The following is a 23069-nucleotide window of genomic DNA, read 5'->3' as shown; positions in this document are numbered from 1 at the left end:
TTCATTTTTTTGGCGTGAATGTGTTACAACGGGTTTTATTTTAACAGTTGAGTGAAGCAGTTTTACACTGAACCAATACCACACTAACAACTCAAGTGGAGCTATAATAAAAATATTTTCGCCTTAATTGTCATTGCTTTGAATAAGGGAAAAAATAAATACAAAATAAAATAAAATAATTAAATAATAAAAAGTTATAGCAGTGCATGGGCATTAGGATTAGACTACATAGATCAAATACTAGGCTGGGGCCTACTGAGTGAGAATATACTGCACAATATTAAATTGTCTTTATATGACATATTGTCTTTATGATGGTGGCCCCGAATTATTAAACTCTTTGAAACTGCACTGCTGATTACATACCAAGCACACTGGTTTTGCATTCATTCTGTGAATAAATATTCTCGGTCCATTTCTCCTGGAAACTCTGCACCCCGTGTCCACTCTTCTTTTTTTTGACAGTGCAATTTGGGAGAAGGGGTGTTGCCCGATAACTTGTTTAGTTGTGGTGTGGTGAAGGCAAGTTTGCCGTTTTTTTCTGGACACATCACGTGCGAATTTGTTTATTTATTTTTTGATCTAACTGTGTCGTGCCGCATGCTTGACGTGAGCGCTTTTACACATTTATGCCCTCTAGCGGCCGGAGGGAGCATTTGGTTGTATTTTTTTAAAAATCACAACTTTTAATATGAAATTGCAAGGACTCGCTTCTTTTTTTGACATATCAGAAATTTATCCCGGCGGATTAAATGACCCAACGGGCGGTCCGGCCGCGGGCCGTTGTTTGACTGTGGTCTACAAGGTCAGCTGGACAGACCGACGGCCGCCACAGATTTGGTAAGCCAGTGGTTGACCCCCCCCTACTTTCTCATCTTATTTTCCCTCCGGGCATGAGGGTATAGTACTTCAATCCAAACAGGACAAAGGGCCTCATGAGGTATTAATGGGTCGGCCTATGTCACAGAGCAAGTCCACCTTTGACCCACACAAAGTGGCTCTGATGTGGACCGATAATTATATGACTGAGTGTGTAAAATGTTTGACTGGGGTTTCTCACCAAGTTCCCTTCCGGTTTCGGGACAGGCTCCGAAACCCTCTGAGGAACCAGTTCATCCATCTGTGTGGGATCTTGTGGCTCGGTGGTTGCGCGATGCCTCACCAGCGGCTTGTCAGTCATGGGACCTACATGTAGGGAAACCAGACTCTCCTCAAACGTTCTTGTCTTTGAGGCTCAACATCTCCTTCTTAGCAACAACTGTGAAAAGGAAGTGAATGTGACCAATGGCATCATAAGGACTGAGGGAAAACCGTGACTCAGGTTTGATGAGAAGTTTGTTGAAGGTTGTGAAGGGGATTTAACCCAATGACCCTCAGTGGTTTTATTTTTGGGCTATTACACTTTGGGCTCCAGTTCAGAGTCGGTGTCCGTCCATCTTTTATTAAGCCTGTGTGAGAAAACACTGAATTTTAAATAAAGCTGTGTTCTTTTTTAAATTATGAAACTCAGCGGGCCTTTAGAATGACTTCAGTGATGACTAAATGTCTATTTATGTGTGAACACACAAAATAAATGTGTTAGACTGAGTTAGTATCGACCATTCTGCAGTTTAGATTGAGGGTGGCTTAGCATCTGATGATGCAACGCAGCTGAAATGATTCAGATGGATTTTTCAAAATGAGGAACATTGTGTAATGTCTGTGTCTATGTCCTGTGGTTTGTGGCCTTTAAATGACGCTTGCAATACTGTGGTCATCGCCCTGGGATGACTCCCTTTGGGCTGGCTTTCGTGTATCAGTGTCGGTGAAGACTGATGAACCCACAGAGTGACAGGGTCAGTTTCTACATGCTCTTTTTAACCTGGAGGGTCACTGGGACTTCGGGGTTCCCTTAATTAAATATCTCTGCATTTTACAGAGAAGACTGACCAGTTGGATTGTGTGTTGTGTGTGCCCCTCAGCAGTATAGATGTAGTGATGGAGGTTGTTAACGCGTGTCTTTGTGTTGTAACCTGGTAGATGTTAAGTCATTGTAATGGACTGAAGACTCCACTGTTCTGTGGAGCCGGTGAACTTTAAAACAAAGCTAAAACAAGGACAACTGGACTTGTTAAGTTTTCTTGAAGATTTAAAATTCAAGTAGTTTGTAAGGTTTTAAAAGACTGGTGGGTGGTGGACATATCAGGAGCACTCTGAGTGTCCCCTTAACTCTCATGACTTGGGTCTGTTAACAACAGATGATACCGAGGTTTTATGAGCAAAGTGCACTAATAAAGTTAAATTAATCTAAATGATCTAATCCCTAATGCCAATTGTACTATGTCTGCTCCCCAGACAGATCCATGTGGACATCGTAGCCTGGGCCCCAATGAGGACACCCCCACAGCCTGAAGAGGTCCCTCACACCGGGAAGTGATGACGACTATTTGAAACACACAAAAAACCCGTTGACTTTTTGTGAGCCAGAACGCGGAAGTAAATTTAAATGGAGAAGGTATAGGATCAAATTAGCAAATTTCTTCCTGTCATTTCAAACTGTTCAGTAAAAAATTATTCAAGTTTTATTTCTTGTTGTGTTTTTTGGCCATTACATGTTTGAAATGAAGCTTTCATTTCTTTTCTTTCATTCATTCATTCTTTCTTTGCAGCTTTTCATGGATTTTCCACTAAGATGCTTTAACGGATGTACGGCACTTATGGCCTATGTGTTGTTGTTACTTTAGTTGTTTCGCTGGTGTGTTCAAGCTGACTCATCAATTTAAATAGAAATAAAGTGTGGAAGTATGCGTGTCCTGTTATATCTCTTTCTCATGCATTTAAATACTTCATGATAAGGAGGTGATCCTGAACAAGCAGGAATCTGAAAGACGTTCGTTCTATTTAAACCCGCAGGATAAGAGCAGAAAGTGAGAAAGCAGCGGACAACGATATTGTTGTAAAACCCCACACAGGCTTTACACTTTGTTTTAGTCCATCCTCTAACGTTAATTTGCCCCTTTTTTCCCAGATCAGACACAAACTGTTCTCCTTTGCTTCCCTCAAACATGGCTGGTATTTTCTGATAAAGATCTGTAAACTAAAATAATAAAAGCGTTGCGGCCATTACTCAAACGTGTTTGATACTGTATCGGTGCTGTGTCACTGTGTTGTCAATACTGACCCTGCTGGATTTTAATCATCAATTACAGAAAACACAACTGAATAACTGATTCAATGAGCCGAGTATTACAATAACATTGGTTTAAGTTACTGTATTTATTTCGTGTACTATTTTTTTATTCTTAATCAAAGCTTAAAATATCTATGATATTTTTAAATGTAGGGAATATTGCTTTCTCTGCCACCCAGGTATCTGGCCTCTATAATTGAATCTGCTGTGGCGTTGGTTATTTAAAAAACGCAAATTGGCATTTTGGTTTTTAGTCATCAATTACAAACAGTACAAGATTTGTAAATGTAATGCACAAATAAGCTGATGAATGAAAAACTGCCTAAATGTTTTCATTATTAATAAGCGACCAAGATTTAAATTTTTTATTACAGGTGTTTATTCTAGGTGAAGCTGGGAGTAACAATTCGTATTGGAATTGGTTTTATGTTGACCAGTTCATAGTTTTTGTAGCCGAATAAAATTTATCTTGATATAAATTTCTATTAAGCGATTTTTTTGTTTGGTTTCTTTGCTGAAACTGTAGCTCACACACAGGCGAGACACGAACAGAGAGAATGAGAGAGAGGAGGAGGAGGAGGAGGGGGAGGAGGAGGAGGGGGAGGAGGAGGAGGGTTGAGTTGTTCACTGATGTGAAATAAATTGATTAAGCCTTTTTCAACATGTGGATTCAAGTCGGATCCAGTCTTGTTTTAAAAGTTCAATCAAGATGTAAGTCTTTTTATATGTTGTCAAAGTCTAATGTCATAAAATTTAACGAGTTTATTGCTTGGAAATACGTCAGGGGATGCGTAACGTCACGGCGGGAGCGAGGTTTAGATAGAGGCTCTCGGGTGATGGCCTTCAAAATCCTCTCTCATTCAGGACAAAGGGCCCCATGCCACGAGGAAGGAGGGAACCGGATCTCTGCAGCCGCACGTTGTCATGGAGCTCAAGGCTCGTTCAACACGCGACCAGATGCCTCGGACACAGGCCGAAGCAACGCCATGTCAGCTGTCCCGGCCAAGAGACCCGTAGGCTCCCTATGGATGATGTGGCTCTTCCTGTTGTGTCTTCTGAAGGTGGGGATGTGGCCGAGGGAAAGGCCTGTGTTTTTACGGGGCTCTTTGTTTTTTTTTTAATCAGTTCTCCTCCAACACACAAAATATCAACGTTGGCGCCAGACAGGTTCCACTGTCAAAAATTAATTTATAGTTTTTCATTTATGAAGATAATTGGAGAGGCAAGAAAAAGACCGTATTGCCTCCTACAAATTTAAACATCCAGGAAAACAAAGAAAATCCAGTTCAGGGTATTACGTTTCTTTAAGATACAACAAAGGTTGATACAGCTTCATTCCTAGATATTCAAATTATCAGAAAGAAAACAAAGAAATCAGTTCGTTTTTTTTTTTTTTATCTAAAGTGTCATGATTTCAGACTTTGGCCTGGTTGATTTGATTTGTTTGCTGTGGCTCAGTGGTTCATTTAAGCTTTGATTAAAATTTTAAACATAGAAATAAAATAAACAGTAAAGGATAAATCACATTTTCAACCACCAAATCACTAAAATTGTCAAATTAGAACAAATAAAGACTTCCTTCATACTGCCGACCAGGAAATAAACACAGTCCCTCCTTCTTTGTCACGTGTTTAGTTTATGATGAACTGTTGATCGATTTCAAACTGCAGCTATTCTGCTCTAAAATTTTTCTTTTCTGCTGTGAAGTGAAGAGTTCTCCATGCAGCTACTAAACAAGTAATAGGCTCTGACCGTTTTATTCACTGTAGTTATTTACCTGACTGATGGTGGTCATCTTCAGATCAGGAAATCAGATCAAATCAAGAGTTTTACATTGGCCCCTTTAAACGTTCGACGTTAACGTGGAAAATCCTTCAGGACTCTGGTTGTTCAGCACAGTGAATAAAATGTCAGGATAATAAGGCAATGTGTGTGTAAGTAACACGTCTGGGGCCCCGTCATGCCCATGATGATGTGGATTTTATGTGATTGTTTTGTCGTTGCCCCTCTTCCTGGAACAAGTCGGTCTGATAACTCATCCCTTTCCTGGAGAGCTCCACTCATATTCCTCAGTCCCTTGTTCCCTCCCTTTAGATCTCTACATTAAAGATGGGTTTTTAAGCAGCATGTGGTGAAGTGTGAGAGTGACGGGCCCTTCATGTACAACACATGTTGTTCGATCAGAGCCAGACTAGATTTCCTTCTAGCAAACAGAAACTCACACGGGTCGTCGACACTGAGAGGTGAAATGGAGCAGAAAGGAGTTCAGTGGAAGAGAACCTTTCTTGGCATCTGTCGGACCCACTGAAGGATCTGTGTCTATTCCCTGTGGACACAATTACTGCATGAACTGTATTAAAAGCAGGGATGAAGAAGACCAGAAGGGAATTTAAGTGCCCTCAGTGCAAGGAAAGACTTTCATACGAGGCCTGTCGGGGGAAAAACACATGTTAGCGGGGTTAGTGGGAGCAGCTGAAGAAGATGGACTCCAAGCTGTCCAGCTGATCACTGCTATGCTGGACTGAAGAGTGGCCTGTGATTCTGCATGGGAAGGAAGTGAAAGCTTTAAAAGTCCTGAGGTCTGTTGGTTCTTACTGTGAGAAAACACCTCCAACTCACTATGATGTAGCTCATTCAAGAAACACAAGTGGGGAGCCCTCCAAGAAGCTCAGGAAGAAATCGCTCTGTCATGATAAGATGAGGGAGATGTCTGTGTATGATCAGAAGAGTATCTGTTATCTCTGCTTGTGATGAACATAAAGGCCACGACACAGATAGTCAGCAGAAAGGACTGAGAAGCAGAAGAGGTGGAGGTGATGCTAGAAACATCCAGCGAGATCAGGAGAGAGGGCAAGACGTGGAGTGTTAGACAGGAGTGAAGGCCATGGCTCACTTGCTGATAAAACAGTGGTGGAAGTCGGGAGATCGTCACTGAGATGACCCGTTCCTCAGAAAAGGAAGCTCTGATGTGGGAGCAGTGGTCAAAACCCGAGGAAAATGAAGAGAGTCGAGTCAAAGATGTGAGAAAAGAAGCGGGGAGCAGCAGATCACGAGCTGGAGAGGAAAGGCTCGAGTGAAGCAGTCTTAAACAAGAGGATCACAACAGTTTCTACACAAACTACCCCCACTGCCACACCAGTGAGTCAAACACACTCATCCAGCATCAAGATTCGTCCTTGGGAACTTTGATGGGTGGAAAGCTGACAGAGACCAGAGAGAAACTACAGGACATCTGAGAGGAATGGACAAACATCTAGTGACAGTGATGAAGTGGAAATGTTTTACTGCAAAACCAGAGCCAAAGCCAGAGATAAATTTGGAAATATTCATGTAAAAATCACACGGATCCAACAGCACACAAACGTATGTTATTATCGAGGGGAAACAGAAAAAGTAAAGTAAGAAACAACCTCAGTCTATTTGATCATCCAGACAGATTCATTGTTTGGTGGCAGGTCCTGAGTAGAGAGAGTCTGACTGGACGTTGTTACTGGGAGGTGGAGTGGAGAGGAGGAGGAGTTTATGTAGCAGTCGCATACAAGAATATCAGCAGAGCAGGGAGGTCACATGAATGTAGATTTGGATTCAATGACAAATCTTGGTCATTATGTTGTGACACAAACAGTTACATATTTATCCACAACAAAGTCAAAACTCCCGTCTCAGGTCCTGGTTCCTCCAGAGTAGGAGTGTACCTGGATCACAGAGCAGGTCTTCTGTCTTTCTACAGCGTCTCTGAAACCATGACTCTCCTCCACAGAGTCAAGACCACATTCACTCAGCCTCTCTATGCTGGACTTGGTTACCTTTTAATGTTGGAGACACTGTGAGTTGATAAAAGTGAAATAGACAGAAGTCTCTTCAGGGACAGTTGGTTTAAACTGTGTCTTCTAGTCTCCAGGGGGTTTTGGTCTCCATGGTTGTAGCTGAGAGCTCATTGTTGTGTCATGTCTTCACGTCAGAGATCAGCTGTCAGTCACACTTTGTGGGCGGTTTACTTTGTGGTCCCCGGGTTTTGTTGTTTGCTTGATGTTGGACTTTGTTTGGGTGGCGCTCCTTCCTGTGTCTGTATAGCCACGGAGGCTCTCACTGCTCACCAGGGAACTTTGATTCACATAAACTGACATTTGTCCACATGAGAATCTGAAACTTGTCTGTGCTCCTGAACGTCTCATCAACATTTTTTGTTGACGTGTTTGTATGTTGTTGTTCCTCTTCCGCTGCATGGGCCTCAACAGAGAAACCAGCAGACCTTCCTTTATCACAGAGATTAGTTCTGACTTTGGAAAGAAAGAAATCTACAATTACATTTCCATGAGGGGTTTTGGAGACCACATGTTGTTGTTGTTGTTGTTGTTGTTGTTTTTTAAAATGGATAAAGGACGAGCTCATGTCAACTGTAGTGATCATGATCATCATCAATCAGGACATCAGTCATTATCTGATTGTACATAGCTGATATTCTGGTCCAACTAATGATTGTGTGGATGAAGTGAATCTGTGCATGAAATCACTGAACAAGAGTCATTGATCAGACTTTATGATTTTAAGGGGAGAACAAACTGAAGCTTCACTTGTTTGAATAAGCTGCTGTTTGTCACACATGAACAAATGACCGTCTCCTGTCTTTATTCCAGGATCTCAGCATTTTGCATTTGGTTCTTTTTTATTGCTTTTTTTTTCCTTTTTCTTTTCGAATCAATGGGTCCCTTAAGTTGACAGCCTTGTGTTTTTGTTCACTTTCTGCCATCTCTGTCTGTCTGTGTTCTCCGAGCCCTGTTTCATGGAGGAAGATGAAGCTTTGATGAGACAATCCAGCAGAAGAGTCTGACACGGGCCCCTTGTAGTGTTCAAAGTTTAACGTTACATTTCTAGTCCTTTTAAATTGTGGTAATATTATATTTGCGTTAAAAACAATTTTGGGAAAACATTGTTCAGAATAAACCGGTAATAATTTTACAGGTAATATGTTTTTGTTGTAAACCCCAAATGTAGGAGCCATTTAATCTCACATTCAGTTTTTATTTTATGTTAATAAGTGACAAAGTATTTATGTTTTCATATTTTGTTGAATGGTATTTGTAGTGGTGGCCCCTAGATGGCGATAACATTTTTTACCTGCACAGGAAATAAGAGGTCAGAGGTCACAGGTGAGGGGGGGTGGAGTTAAATGCCACAGGTGTGCATTGATTGAGGGAGAAGACACATGGATGATGTTAGCAATCGACTGTTAGCTTTAATCTGATAGCATTCGTGTATTAGTGTCCGTGTTAGCTTCCATATTAACATAGATCCGTGTTAGCATCCGCCTGTTAGCATCTGGATTGGAATCCGCCTGTTAGCATCCGTGTTAGCATTCAACTGTGAACAGTCTGTGTTAGTATTCGTCTTTCAGCATTGCACTGTTAGCCTTCATTTGGTAGCATTCGTGTATTAGCGTCCGTGTTAGCGTCCGTATTTAGCTTTTGATTTGTGAAAAGCATCCGTATTAGCATGGATCCATGTTAGCATTGGCCCTTTTTGGGCATTATCTGTTAGCATCCGTATCAGCATTCATCTGTTAGCACCTGGGTTGGAATCCGCCTGTTAGTATACGTTTTAGCATTCAATGATTTGTATGTTCATTAATTCATCTGTTAGCATTGATAGCATTCTTGTTGGTTAGCAACCGGTGTTAGCAGTTGTCTGTTAGCATTCATCTAATTTGTATGTTAGCATCCGTGTAAGCATGCATCTGTTACCATGCACGTTAGCATTTAACTGATTTATATTCGATACTCTGTTAGCATCTGCCTGTTAGCATCCGTATGTCAGCATACTTGTATTAGCATTCATATGATAGCATCAGTGTGTTAGCATTCTTCCGTTAGAATTAGTCTGTTAGCATTCATCTGATTTGTATGTTAGCATCTGTTGTAGCATCTGTATGTTAGCATTCATCTGATTTGTATGTTGGCATGTCAGCATCCGGGTTAGCATCTGCCTCTTAGCATCCATGTTAGCATCCGTAGGTTAACGTTCATCTGTTAGCATTCATCTGTTAACATCCGTATGCTAGCGTCCATCTACTAGCATTAATCTGATTTGTATGTTAACACTAAAATGTAAATTCAATGATTTATGGCTCCGAAGGAAGAATTTAAAGCACGTTTAAAGCCGGTGGATGGAAAAACACTGTTTTTCCAAATTATTATGCAAATTGTTATTTAAGTGTCATAACGATTACATGTTTTGTTTTTCAATCAAACTCATGGATGGTATTGTGTCGCATGGCTCTTTGGATCACTGAGATCAATCTCAGACACCTGTGATAATTAGTTTGCTGGATGAGTCCATTTAAGTAAAAACTACTTAAGAAGGGCGTGTTCAATTATTAAGCAGATGACCTTTCCAAGCAATATAGGAAAGAAGAAGGATCTCTCTGCTCCCGGGAAAAGCAGGAAAAAAGTTCAGTCCCTTGGACAAGGTATGAAAACCTTAGATCTTTCGGGAAAAAACTTAAGTGTGATCATCGTACTGTTAAGAGATTTGTGGTTTGATTCAGAGCACACACGGGCTCGTGCAGAAAAAGGGCACGATGAGGAAGGTTTCTGCCAGACAGTTTGCATGGGATCAAGAGAGCAGTGCTAAAATGCCGTTACAAAGTAGCAAACAGATATTTGAAGCTGCTGGTTTGCCTCTGGAGTCCCACCAACATCAAGGTGGAGGATCCTCCAGAGGCTTGCAGTTATGCGTAAACCTTCTATCCGGCCGCCCCTAAACAATGCTCACAAGCAGAAACGGCTGCAGTGGGCCCAGAAATACAAAAAGACTCATTTTCAAACAGTCTTGTTCACTGACGAGTGCCGGGGCAACCCTGGATGGAACCAGATGGATGGAGTAGTGGATGGTTGGTGGACGGCCACCACGTCCCAACAAGGCTGCGACGTCAGCAAGGAGGTGGTGGAGTCATGTTTTGGGCCCAAAATCATGGGGAGAGAGCTGGTCGGACTCTTTGGGGGTCCCTGAAGGTGTGAAATGACGTCTGTAAAGTCTGTGGAGTTTCTGACTGCCCACTTTCTTTCATGCTACAAAAACAAGAACCGTACTTTCCGTAACAAAATCACCTTCATGCATGACAACGCACATCTCACGCTGCATCATCGGCTGCTATGGGCATAAAAGCAGAGAAATCATGGCGGGGGCCCGTCCTCCCCTGACCTCAACCCTATTGAGAACCTTTGGGCATCCTCAAGCAAAACATCTATGAGAGTGGGAGGCAGTTCACATCCAAACAGCAGCTCTGGGAGGCTATTCTGACATCCTGCAAAGACATTCAACCCAGAAACCCCCCAAAAAAAATCACAAGGGTCAACGGATGCAAGAATGTGAAGCTGCTAAAAAATAAGGGGTCCTATGTTAAAATGTAACTCCACATGTTGAGATGTTTTTCATTGAAATAGCTTTTGCTTTCAGTAAATATGACCCTAATGTGCAGATTCAAAGATGAGCATTTTCAGTTCTTAACAACCTGTAAAAATGTGTTTAAAACTCTGCTTGCGTGATAATTTGGAACAGTGCATTTTAAGTTTTTCATGTTTAAAAAATACTGTTGTCATTGGGAGGTTTGTTCAGTAACATTAGAATTCATTAAACTAACGGTTGATGACGTGAAATTATGCCGACTGTATTTGCATTGACTATTTAGGAAAATTTTGAGACAAATATCATTTGCCAAAATAATTTCGAACACAGTGTATTTATGAAGCACACTGCAACTTGTGCAAAAAAAAAAGTTTGAATCTTGGACATTGGGCTTTCAAGGCGCTGGATCCACGGCTAATCAGAAAAACATAAAAGATCCCATAAAATGCCAGCAGAAAGACGCTTTCAATCAGCCAGTATTATTCCACAATCAGGATCTGGAGCATCGAGGTCAGCGCGACCAGTCTGCTACAACTCCAGTTGACCCCTGTGGACAGCGTTTGGGTCTACGCCCACACAAAAAGAGGAGGTGCTCTGGACTCTTCACACGGTGGTTAAGCACCAGTATTATACTGGCAATGAGAACTTGATGAGCTTTTCTAGACCATGTTCCCGGATTCTGACATGGAGAAAAAAGTGCGGAAAAGACGGACGGACGGCGTTGAAGTGAAGCGATTTGGATCGGCCATTTCACCAAGAGAGACCTCATCTCCAAATTTAAAGGGGCCCCGTTCGTGCTGACGTTCGACCAAGTCTGAGTCAAAGGAACAAGCCCAAGCAGTTGGACCTGCACGTACGTTTTTGGGAAGGCGAGCGGGGTCCAGTCAAGGTACCTGGGGTCCCATTTTTATGGGACATGTGACAGTCAGGACGTACTGAAACATGTCAATGTAAGTTAAGTGTTTTAGTAGCGAGCGTTGCATGAGTCTTCTTCTTATCAGCAGCACAGTACTAGATTTGATACCAGAAGTAACAGAATAAAAACTCAGGACAGTAAGTTGAACTATAAAAACTGCAAAGATTTATTTTCATCTCAGGAGTGTGTGGACCAACTTAACCTCAGGAGCCTAGTGTCCGTCTCAATGGATGGGCCCAATGAACTTAAAAACAGTTTAAAATTTTTTCCCAAAACAAGAGGATGCAGAACTGTATGGAGGTGCTCAGCTTGTTTCTGTGCGTAGCTGTGGACTGCACACGTCGCATAGTTCTTTAAAAAAGTGGCTTCACCATGTGGCGCTGGACAAACTTGTGAGAGCCGTGCACACACTGTTCCACAACGTACCAGCAAGGAGAGAAGACCACAGCGCACAAAAGACTACAGCGCCGTCACAAAATCCACCATCTTGCCCTCACCGTTTTGTGGTCATCGGTGGATTGAGAACCTGCCTGTGGTAGAGAGGGATGTTGCAGTCTGGCCATCACTTCAGCAGTATAGGGAAGCAGTGAGAAAAAAAGAAAGTCCCCAACCCTGGGACAGGCCCTTTGACACTGTCCAAATCCCCTGAAAGATTTTCAAACGTCTACTGCTCAGGCGTTACTTTCACATAGAGACTTCATTTACTGTAAAACACTTGTGTATTGGTGTATTAATCCACATTTTGATTAGGTATATATTTTTTGATCAATCATGACATCATCAGCCAAAGTGGAAAGAAGTTGTCTGAAATTGTTGACATTTTTCTCTTTCCATGGTCCTCTGGCCACAGTTTACACCGTAACACGGTTGTTCTACAGTTGTAGACAAACTTGTTGTGTGTCTCACAATGTGCTCATAAAAGCAGTGAGACGTACAGAATTTAAATTGTGAGCCCTGAGTGCGGTCACTTTCTCTCTCTGACATAAGCAGAAGCCTGTTTAAAACTTGCATGTGTCTCCAAAATGTTCAGTGTAGAAAGACAAATAACATATCAAAGTCTCCAGGAAGATCTTATGACGCCCACGGTCTGTGTGTTTTTCTGATAAGAGCTACCATTTTGTCACAGTGAGCCCAAACTTGAGACCAGAGCAGAGAAAATCACCCGTTTTCACCATGTTTCTGTCTGTCTCTTCACAATTCATTAATCAGGGGCTCCTCTGATATCTCTGCTGTTAATATGCTGACCCTGTCTCCCATACATTTATTTTTACAACAAACACACACAAGCACACACTCCTCTACCACACAAAACACACACAAACACAAACACAGGTAACTTTTTTATTATTACAGCTATAGATGACACTAGGGATGGCGACTACAGTATTATCTGTATCTGTTAACCATACGAATTTATCTGATCTGTACTCGGATTGGGCGGGGTTTAACCCGGAAGTGGATCTGGTTTTTTTTGGGCGGGGCTTTAACCGGTTTTGTTATTTTAAGCATGCAATTGATATGGGTTGATCGCAATTGTGGTTTTGAAAACGATAGCAAAGAACTATTTGCAGAACAATTTTTGCAACAATGAATACAACACATGCTGTTGCAATTATCAAGTAAAATGTAATTGAAAGTTTTCTACTCATGCATACTCATATATATTTATTTTTTACATTTAAATTTATTTTTATCAGTGTGATTTTTTATTTTTTGTTATCCACACCGGGGGCCCCGTTGACAAAGTGGGATTCAGTTTATCCAGGATTAGTGACTAAGCCTAGGCTATCGAGTCCGAAACAAGAGCGTCCAGACTTATTCGTTTGCACAAACCCCAAAGCCAGGATGAGCGGAGACGGATTCTTTAAGCCAGGTTTAACCAATCTTGGATCAGAGCGCTCACACGGCCCCTCAAGTAGACCCGCGATCGATCACAGATTCACTGATTCACCATGGCACCGCGAGCAGGTTCGTCTCCTCGTCGGAGCGGGGAATACTTATTATAGAGGTAAAAGATCAAATTAATGAGAAAGGAAAACCCGCCACTGCCATAAAACAAAGAGAGAAGCGAGGCAACTTATCTCTCAAATGTAAGTCCCTCCCAAGAAGATGCCACCTTCTTCTTAGGTACATTCTTTCATCATACCGATCAGTGTGAGTGTGTAGCTTAATTTCTTAATATTTATACCACTGCTACCTTTATCTTTTAATGAAATATATCAAGACAGTGTCAGACACTCTGCATGAAGTCAAAGAAAAAGAAAAAAAAAATTAGTTAGAGCGGGCCGACGGTTAAAAAAGGAAAAAGAAAAAAATCTGACAGGCAGAGAGGCAACTAGTCCCATTAATCTGCACCACGTCCGAACGAACCCACGTTTACCAGAACTCCGCTGGTTGATAAGTACAAACCTGAGTAAAAAAAAACCCTTTGTAACTGAAGAAATTCTAAACGTTGAGGGAAAAAGGGACCGCAAACCTGAGAGACAGAGAGCTGTTGTGTGTCAGAGGTGACCAGAGCAGACACAGCAACACACGTGTAGTTGTGTAGGGGAGGGGCGCGGCGCGGCGCCCATCACAAAAACGCAGACACAGTCAGAAAACCCAAGAGGATTTTCATTCAATCCGAGCACAGGGATTGACTCGTATTACTAGTATAATACTCGATACTCGTTTCAGCTCAGATTTTGTTGAACCCTCTTTCTGAAACGGGCCCCCAGGTTAAAAATTTATTGCATTTGACGGATTTACGCTGTGAAAACAAGTCTTTAAAACAGACTGGTTACACTACTTTATTTTCCACAAATAAAAATACAATAAACTGTCTTTAGAAGAAAAACAAAAACTGCAAAAACTTTGTTTTGATAATTCCACAATTATTCCTTTAAAGCAATAAATCAGCAGCAATTGCAGTCCCCCAGTTTTACAAAAAAAAAGAAAAAGGCCCACCTATAATTTTCGTGCAGCCTCATACAGGTGGATTCTTAAAGTCCCCTTTTATTTAGACTTTTACTAAAGTGTCATGATGTTCAGACTTGATTTGTTGTTTTGTTTACTGTGGCTCAGTTGTTCATTTGAAGCTTTGATTGAAATGTTAAACAATAGTAATGAATTCAAATATATAAAAAATGAGACTTTTATGAAACAGTAAATGATAAAATTACTTTTAAACACACAAACCATTCATAATTGATAAATTAGGATAAAATAGAAGACTTCCCTTCACTAATGCCGACCAGGAAATAAACACAGCCCCTCCTTCTCTGTCACGTGTTTAGTTTTATGATGCAACTGCAACCATTTTTTCTTTTCCTGCTGTGGAGTGAAGCAGTTCCTCCATGCAGCTACAAACAAGTAAGTAGGCTCTGACCGTTTGTATTCATTTGAATAAAATTAATTCAGCATTAAAAAGTCATCCGATAGAATCACTGTTGTAATGTAACATATCTATGGCGTCTATGCCATTTTTTTGGGAAATTGTTTGGTCGTCTGCTCCTCTTCCTGGAACAAGTCAGAGTTGATAATCTCCCTCTTCCTGGAGCAGCCACTCATATTTTCCTAGGGTCTCCTGTTCCCCTTTCCCTTTAGATCTCTACTTGAAGATGGGTTGTAAGCGCATTGTGGTGAAGTGTGAGAGCTGACGGGGCCTCCATTCACTGTACAAATCCATGTTGTTTCAGATCAGAGCTCAGACTAGTTTCACTTCTAGCAAAAGAAAATTTCACACAGTCGTTGACACTGAGAGGTGAAAGGGAAAGCAGGAAAGGAGTTCAGCTGGACAGAGAAATCTTCTCTTGTTCCATCTGTCTGGATCCACTGAAGGATCCTGTGACTACTTCCTGTGGTCACAGCTACTGCATGAAACTGTTTAAAAGCCACTGGGATGAAAAGGGGACCAAAAGGGATCTACAGCTGCCCTCAAGTGCAGGAAAGACTTTCATACGAGGCTGTCCTGGGGAAAAACACCATGTTAGCAGAGTTGTGGAAAGCAGCTGGAGAAGCTGGACTCCAAGTGCTCCAGCTGATCATGCTATGCTGGACCTGAAATTGGTGGCCTGTGATTTCTGCATAAAAGAACTAAAAAAGCCCTTTCAAAAATTTGTCTAAACTGTCCGGCCTCTTACTGTGAGAAACCCCTCCAAACCTACTTTGATGCAGCTCCATTAAAGAAACACAAGCTGGTTGGAGCCCTCCAAGAACCCCAGGGAGACATCTGCTCTCGTCATGTGAGGTGATGAAGTGTTCTGTCGTACTGATCAGCAGATTATTGTTATCTCTGCTCTGTGGATGAACAAAAAGGCCACGACACAGTCTCAGCTGCAGCAGAAAGGACTGAAGAAGCAGAAGGAGGTGGAGGTGATGCTAGAAAACATCCAGCAGACGATCCAGGAGAGACGCAAAGACGTGGAGCTGCTTAGAAAAGGAGTGAAGGCCATGGCTCACTCTGCTGAAAAAAACAGTGGAGGACAGTCGGGAGATCTTCACTGGGGATGATCCGTCTCCTCCAGAAAAGAAGCTCTGATGTGGAGCAGCTGGTCGGGATCCCAGCAGGAAACTGAAGAGAGTCAAGTCAGAGATGTTGAGGAGAAGCTGGGAGCAGCAGATCACTGAGCTGGAGAGGAAAGGCCCCGTGCTGAAGCAGCTCTTAAACACAGAGGATCACAACCAGTTTCTACACAAATACCCCCTCACTGCCACCACCCAGTGAGTCTACACACTCATCCAGCATCAAGATTCGTCCTCTGAGGAAATTTTTGATGGCGTGAAAGCAGCTGTGCCAGAGACCAGAGAGAAACTACGGGGAACATTCTGAGAGAGACATGGACAAACATCTCAGTGACAGTGACTGAAGTGGATGTTTTACTGCCACAACCAGAGCCAAAGACCAGAGATAAATTCTGGAAATATTCATGTGAAATCACACTAGATCCAAACACAGCAAACAAATGTCTGTTATTATCTGAGGAGAACAGAAAAGTGACAAGAATGAATCAACATCAGTCTTATTCTGATCATCCAGACAGATTCACTGGTTATTGTTGTCAGATCCTGAGTAGAGAAAGTCTGACTGGATGTTGTTACTGGGAGGTGGAGTGGAGAGGAGGAGAAATAGTTGGTGTAGCAGTCGCATACAAGAATATCAGCAGAGCAGGGAGGTCAGATGAATGTGGATTTGGACTAAATGACAAATCTTGGTCATTACGTCGTTACAGAAACAGTTATAGTTTTTACCACAACAAAGTCCAAACTCCCGTCTCAGGTCCTGGTTCCTCCAGAATAGGAGTGTACCTGGATCAGAGAGCAGGTCTTCTGTCTTTCTACAGCGTCTCTGAAACCATGACTCTCCTCCACAGAGTCCAGGGCCACATTCACCCAGCCTCTCTATGCTGGACTCTGGTTACCTTTAAATTTTTGGGGACACTGCTGAGTTGATTAAAGTGAAATAGACAGAAGTCTCTTCACGGCCCGTTGGTTAAAATGTGTCTTCTAGTCTCCAGGTGGGTTTGGTCTCCATGGTTGTAGTGAGAGCCCATTGCCCCCAGGGTGGCAGTAGTCTGAGGGCCCCAGGAAGGGTAGACAGAGCCCGTATCAGGCTTGCACTACACTGGTCAAAGGAAGAAGGCTACCAATACCTGCTGCATGTGTGGAAAGCACTGAACTAATGTAACTGGGGTCTTACTGTGATTTGCAGCTCCCATACTTTGTTATGACAAAAAAAAATAGGACATTGTTAGGTCATGGCGACAAGTGGGTTCATCAAAGATCTCTGCATTGACCTTTGGTGTCTGTGTGTGTCTGTGTTTTTGCTTTCATGTGTGTAATTTAGGGTTTTTCCAAATATATCTTTATCTGTTGCTTGAAAGACAGGAGATTTTCTGAAGGTGAAAAAAGCAAAGTGCAGCTTGAGTAGTTGTTTCTGTGGATTTTCAAGGGGTATTAATGGGAGTTGATTTTATTTTTTAATCGGGCATACAAAAAATAAAACCATCAAATCAATGTTGCTACTAAATAATTGCATGTCAAGGCTCTACTAACCCCCCTAATAAAATCCCTTTTATTTTTTTGTTGGAATATTTAAATTTTTGTGTATTATTCACCAGGTTGTGTGCCTGGTAAAACCCCCTATGGTGTCGTGACCCTCTCTTACACTGAATGAGAAGGTGATCTAAACTTTTCAGCACAAATTTAAAAACTTCATTGAAATTGGGAGGTGGTCCCGCAGAGGTCCGCAGGGACATAATTGTGGATTATTGTTTAATTAAACTCTGGGGCTCGTTGATCATCTTTTCAGTTTTTTCATGATCCTTCTATTTTTATGATCAGCGCCACTGCTATGCTACCCTGCTGCTTCCGTCGTCATTATTGGCTGACTGGCCTTTGAATGAGGGGTTGCAGGGTGGCTCTGGCTGCCTTGTCCCTGTTAAACGCAGACCGTTTTCCTTCCTCGTGTCACTGAGGCCTTTCAGGTTCAAAAATTTAGAATCGGGTCAAAAACAGTCTCTGCCAGTTTGATGCTTTGTTCTGGATTGTTGTTGTGGTTTTGTGGTTTTTGGGTTTTATGATAGAAGGACTTTGATCACTGTTGAGGGTGATGCACCATGTTTGCCACAGAGGGCTTTAAGGTTGAGTCTGTTGTTTGCATGTTCCAGGCTGTTGATGCTTTTGGTCCAGGTCATGTTGTTTGGAAAGTCAGTTTGATCGTAGTGACAAGCGCGATCTTCCAGGGTGAGGGGAAGTGTCCAGTGTGGCTTTTCACAAGGCTTAGGAGTGTGTTTACGGGAATTTTTGACCATTCTTCCAGAAGCACTTTTGTGAGATCAGACACTGATGTTGGATTTAGAAGGCAAGTTTTCGCTCCACCCGTTCCATGAAGCTCTCTGCGTACTGTTATTGAGAAAACTGTTCAGTTATTTGGCTGGGTGAGCAAATAGGTACCGCATGTACACATTATCGTGTATAATTTCATCACTGCGCACCCATCCTTAACTTGTGGTGATATTGGCATCACTTCCTCGTTAGTATAGTGGACAGTATCTCCGCCTGTCACGCGGAAGACCGGGGTTCAATTCCCCGACGGGGAGTTTACATGTTATTGGTTGGACAAGACATTGTTATTTTCACACTCCTGAAACCACTGCCACTGCTATTCATGATGTAATACATATAGTTAGGTTTTATTAATTCTGCTGATACTGAATATGGATAATGCCACAGTCAGTAATTGATAAGATGGATAAATATGATTGTAACAATAAAAGAGGCCTTTGCAAAGCTCCCTGGATGTTCTTTGTTGTCGTTTTTTTTTTTTTTTTAAATACTTTTGTTTTACATTAAATTAATGTCATTTTATAAGATCTTTCTTGTGGTTTTTATGAGCGTTTACGTCTAACGAAACTACAGTGAAAAAGTAGACTAATTCCCGATCAAGATTGTCTAATATTTACACATACATCTGTTATTACGCACGTTTGCAGTGGAAACACAAGATGATAAGAACTACTTTTATTCGAAAGCACACGTTATTAGACACAATTTGACACAGACAGAAATGTGAGCTCTTTGTTGAAGTAGTGTGTGGCTCTTAAAAGAGCCGTTTGTTTTGCTGTAAATGACACATCGGTGTTTTACTTCTTGGCGGGCTTCTCGGTCTTCTTGGGCAGAAGAACGGCCTGGATGTTGGGCAGCACGCCGCCCTGAGCGATGGTGACTCCTCCAAGCAGCTTGTTGAGCTCCTCGTCGTTGCGGACAGCCAGCTGCAGGTGACGGGGGATGATACGGGTTTCTTGTTGTCGCGGGCAGCGTTTCCAGCCAAAATCCAGGATCTCAGCGGTCAGGTACTCCAGCACAGCCGCCAGGTAGGGCGGGGGGGGCGCGGCACCAACACGCTCCGGGATAGTTGCCTTTACGCAGCAGCCCGTGAACACGGCCCACAGGGAACTGGAGTCCTGCACGGGAAGAGCGGGTCTTGGCCTTAGCTCTGGCTTTTCCTCCGGTTTTTCCGCGGCCACTCATTTTGCTGATTTCTGTTCTTGAATCGAGACTCAAAGAAAATGTGTCTCCAGCAGCAGAACCCCTCCTTTATATGTCCACCACCCTCAGCGGTGACGGGTACTGGCAGAAAAGCTTCCGGCAGAGCAGCAGAGGGCGGCCCTCCCTCAGTTTTAGCGGACTTTTTGAACCGACTTTTCTCCAATCAACAGCGCACGCTGTGGCGGGGTTGCTCCTCTGTAGGCGGTGCTGAGCTCCAGGAAGAGCCGCTCACCCAAACAGGAGCCACAGGTCCGAAGCAGCGTCACTGTTTCGAAGCGGTCCCCCAGTTTAAGAGGAGCGACTTTTTGCCCTGATTATTACACTTTTCTCCTGTTCACAGAGAAAGAAGAAAAAAATGGCAAGAAACCCAAACAGACTGCCCGTTTAAAACCACCGGAGGCAAAGCCCCAGGAAGCAGCTGGCCACCAAAGGGGTGCCCGTAAGAGCGCCCCGGCCACCGGCGGCGTCAAGAAGCCTCACCGTTACAGGCCGGTACCGTGGCTTCAGAGAGATCCGTCGCTACCAGAAATCCACCCAGCTGCTCATCCGCAAGCTGCCCTTCCAGCGCCTGGTCCGTGAAATCGCTCAGGACTTCAAGACCGACCTGCGCTTCCAGAGCTCCGCTGTCATGGCTCTTGAGGGGGCCAGCGAGGCTTTCCTGGTCGGTCTCTTCGAGGGACACCAACCTGTGCGCCATCCACGCCAAGAGAGTCACCATCATGCCCAAAGACATTCAGCTGGCCCGCCGCATCCGTGGAGAGAGAGCTTAAATTACTTTTTAGTCATCCACGAACCACAACGGCTCTTTTCAGAGCCACATCACTCTACTCAAGAGATCATTCCTCTTAATTTACTAGTATACGTTTAATTCATACACATGTGCCTCGCCTCCAAATAATGTTCATTAAAAATATCAATAGCCTACACGAATGCGTGACCGTACTGGCTTTTGTTTATTTAGTTTTAGATTATATTTTAAACGTCATAGTTTTATTAAAATGGATTGAATTAGTGTATACAGATGACCGATATAAAAGAACGCCAAGAAAAACTTCCCATTTATCACTCGGTCAAATAATCAAAGGTTTGGTTAAACTCTAGTATGACTTCTATTTCTCTACGAAATATTTATTCAACATTTGCACGGCATTGTTAACAAGAATGATCTGTAGGATTATTGTTGCTTGAGGGAGGTATTTCTTGCGTTTCTAGTTTGGACACACCTTCTGGTGGTACTTGGGCACTAAAGTGAAGAACTTTAGGTCATAGGATCCTTCGGCTCTTTCACAATCATAATCAGAAAAAGCTTTATTTATCCCCGAAGAGCAATTAAAAGGGCGAAGAGCGTTAGATTAAAATGTGATCAAGAGAATAAAATCACCAAAGTGGGTGGGCAAAAAATAGCAGATAAAGTATGGCAAATAAATAAAGTGAGGCGTGCATAAAATTGAAAGTGACAATGTGATTAAAGTGGCATTTTGGTTAAAGTAACGATATAATATTGTAATATTGCACCAAATAAACTAAACATCAAATAAACTACATTAAATATATACAAGATGTTAGATCAGTATTTATTGCAATGGTAATGCTTTTCACCAACAGTTTTTATGTACCTGTACTCTTTTTTTATTGGTATAACAATAGCTTAATGAGCACACTGTACTATTAAAGTTATACAATAATACATAGATTATACATATACTTATACATATAACTTACAATATACCATACATGCATACACATAAACAAACTTGTTTTGTACGGTGTGTATAGATTTATTTATCTATTTATTTATTTTACCCTGTTACCTCCACAAATGAGTTGATGGCACAGTTACTTCTAAGAGACACTGGATGGAGCAAAGAGAAACAAAGGAACCTCGTTTGTGCTGTCAATGAAATTAATTTTGGCCTGCGGATTCATCTTTATTTGTGAATCTGTGGGCTTTGTTGCTCAGAAAATTTAAACTTTGTAGGAGGCATTGTCTTTGTGTAAAGAGGATTAGTTTCCCACTCGAAGAGACAAATAAGCTCACCTGTTCTTTATGAGGATTTATGAGATATACTTGTTTTTCTTTTTTTATACTGAATTCACAGCAGAATGTGAAGATACAGAAACACATTTCAACAACAAACGAGATTAAAAGTCCTGATGAGAAGAAACGTTGACAGAGAGCCACTCTGATCGAAGTCTGTCTGCTCCGTCAGCCTCCACCCCCATTATTGTGTTTGATGCCGACACAAAAGCTTCATTTTATTCTAAATTGATGACGAACACACGGTTGTTTTAACTATGAATCTCTGAACAAACATGTCTCGCAGCTGGAAAATGTATTTGGACGGAGCTCTGATGAATATGAAATATTTTTAAGAGAAAAAAGAGTGGGAAACCCCAACGAGCAGCGCCAAGCGCCGCGGTGAGTCGGTGCGGTTTGGAGGCTCCGCGAACAAAATAAAAACACCACCAGAGCTCAGTATGAGCTGGACACGAAGAGACACCAGTCAACTGTGTGCCCATTCAGTTTCAGCCTGTTTCTCTGCTCCAACAAACGTTTATTTTCCTTGAATGTGTCCAGAGAAAACACAAGCAGCGACATTCAGCCTGTACACAGGAGAGCCGGGCTGGGCTGAGTCTCTACGGTTTTTCATGCTGTGTTTAAGTGCCGCCTCCTGCTCGAGTTTTTTCATCACTGCAGGGCTGACTCTGGTTTTTCTTTGCGGGCAAACGACAGGAAGGAAAATGGCAGAAGTAGCTCCAGCTCCGGCTCCGCTCCCGGCCAAAGCCGCAAGAAAAAGGCGTCCAACCGAAGAAAGCCGGTCCCACCGTCAGCGAGCTGATCGTTAAATCTGTGGCCGCTTCCAAGGAGCGGAGCGGGTCTCTGCAGCCGCCCTCAAGAAGGCTCTGGCTGCCGGCGGCTCGGGCGTGGACAAGAACAAGGCCCGCGTCAAGACCGCCATCAAGAGCCTGGTGACCAAGGGGGACTTTGGTTCAGATCAAGGGAACCGGGGCCTCCGGATCCTTCAAGATCAACAAGAAGGTTGAAAGGCCAAGGTCAAGAAACCGTCAAGAAAGTTGCCACTAAAGCAAGAAGCCCGCAGCGGCCGCTAAAAAGTCTCCTAAGAAAGTCAAGAAGCCCGAAACAGCTGCTAAGAAATCTCCCAAGAAAGTCAAGAAACAGCAGCGGTAAAGAAAGCAGCAAGAGCCCCAAGAAGGCCACAAAGGTCCCAAGAAGGCTGCCAAGAGCCCCAAGAAGGTGGTCAAGAAGGCCCCTGCAGCCAAGAAAGCCCCTGCTAAGAAGGTAGCCAAGCCTAAAGTCAAGAAGGCAGCACCCAAGAAGAAGTGAGCTCCTGAAACATCACAACTCCTCAAAGGCTCTTTTCAGAGCCACCCACAACAATCTTTAGAGAAATCATTCCTCAGTCTTAATAATCATTTTATGAAAGAAGTTATCAATATAATAGAAGTTGTTTACAAATAGAAGAGAATAATAACAACAATGTCTTCTGTATGTATGAAATTACGGGTCTTATATTTCCATATAACTGAATG

The 23069-nt window shown here is 42.6% G+C and overlaps 1 non-coding gene and 4 pseudogenes across 1 annotated transcript; 4 read left to right on the top strand and 1 right to left on the bottom strand.

Annotated features, from left to right (window-relative positions):
* The first annotated feature begins 15845 nt into the window (after positions 1-15845).
* On the top strand, positions 15846-16914 carry LOC125003521 (annotated as a pseudogene).
* Positions 16915-18279: 1365 nt separating this feature from the next.
* LOC125002343 lies at positions 18280-19563 on the bottom strand (annotated as a pseudogene).
* On the top strand, positions 18497-18568 carry trnad-guc. Its single transcript has one exon. It is a non-coding gene; the product is annotated as a tRNA-Asp (tRNA).
* Positions 19564-19569: 6 nt separating the features above from the next.
* On the top strand, positions 19570-20562 carry LOC125003520 (annotated as a pseudogene).
* Positions 20563-22259: 1697 nt separating this feature from the next.
* On the top strand, positions 22260-23000 carry LOC125002232 (annotated as a pseudogene).
* Positions 23001-23069: the final 69 nt, after the last annotated feature.

This window comes from Mugil cephalus, chromosome 2 (assembly GCF_022458985.1).
Source record: "Mugil cephalus isolate CIBA_MC_2020 chromosome 2, CIBA_Mcephalus_1.1, whole genome shotgun sequence".
In the NCBI taxonomy this organism is placed as follows: Eukaryota; Metazoa; Chordata; class Actinopteri; order Mugiliformes; family Mugilidae; genus Mugil; species Mugil cephalus.
The sequence above is the reverse complement of the archived record's forward strand: the minus strand, read 5'-3'. Positions and strand labels throughout refer to the sequence as shown.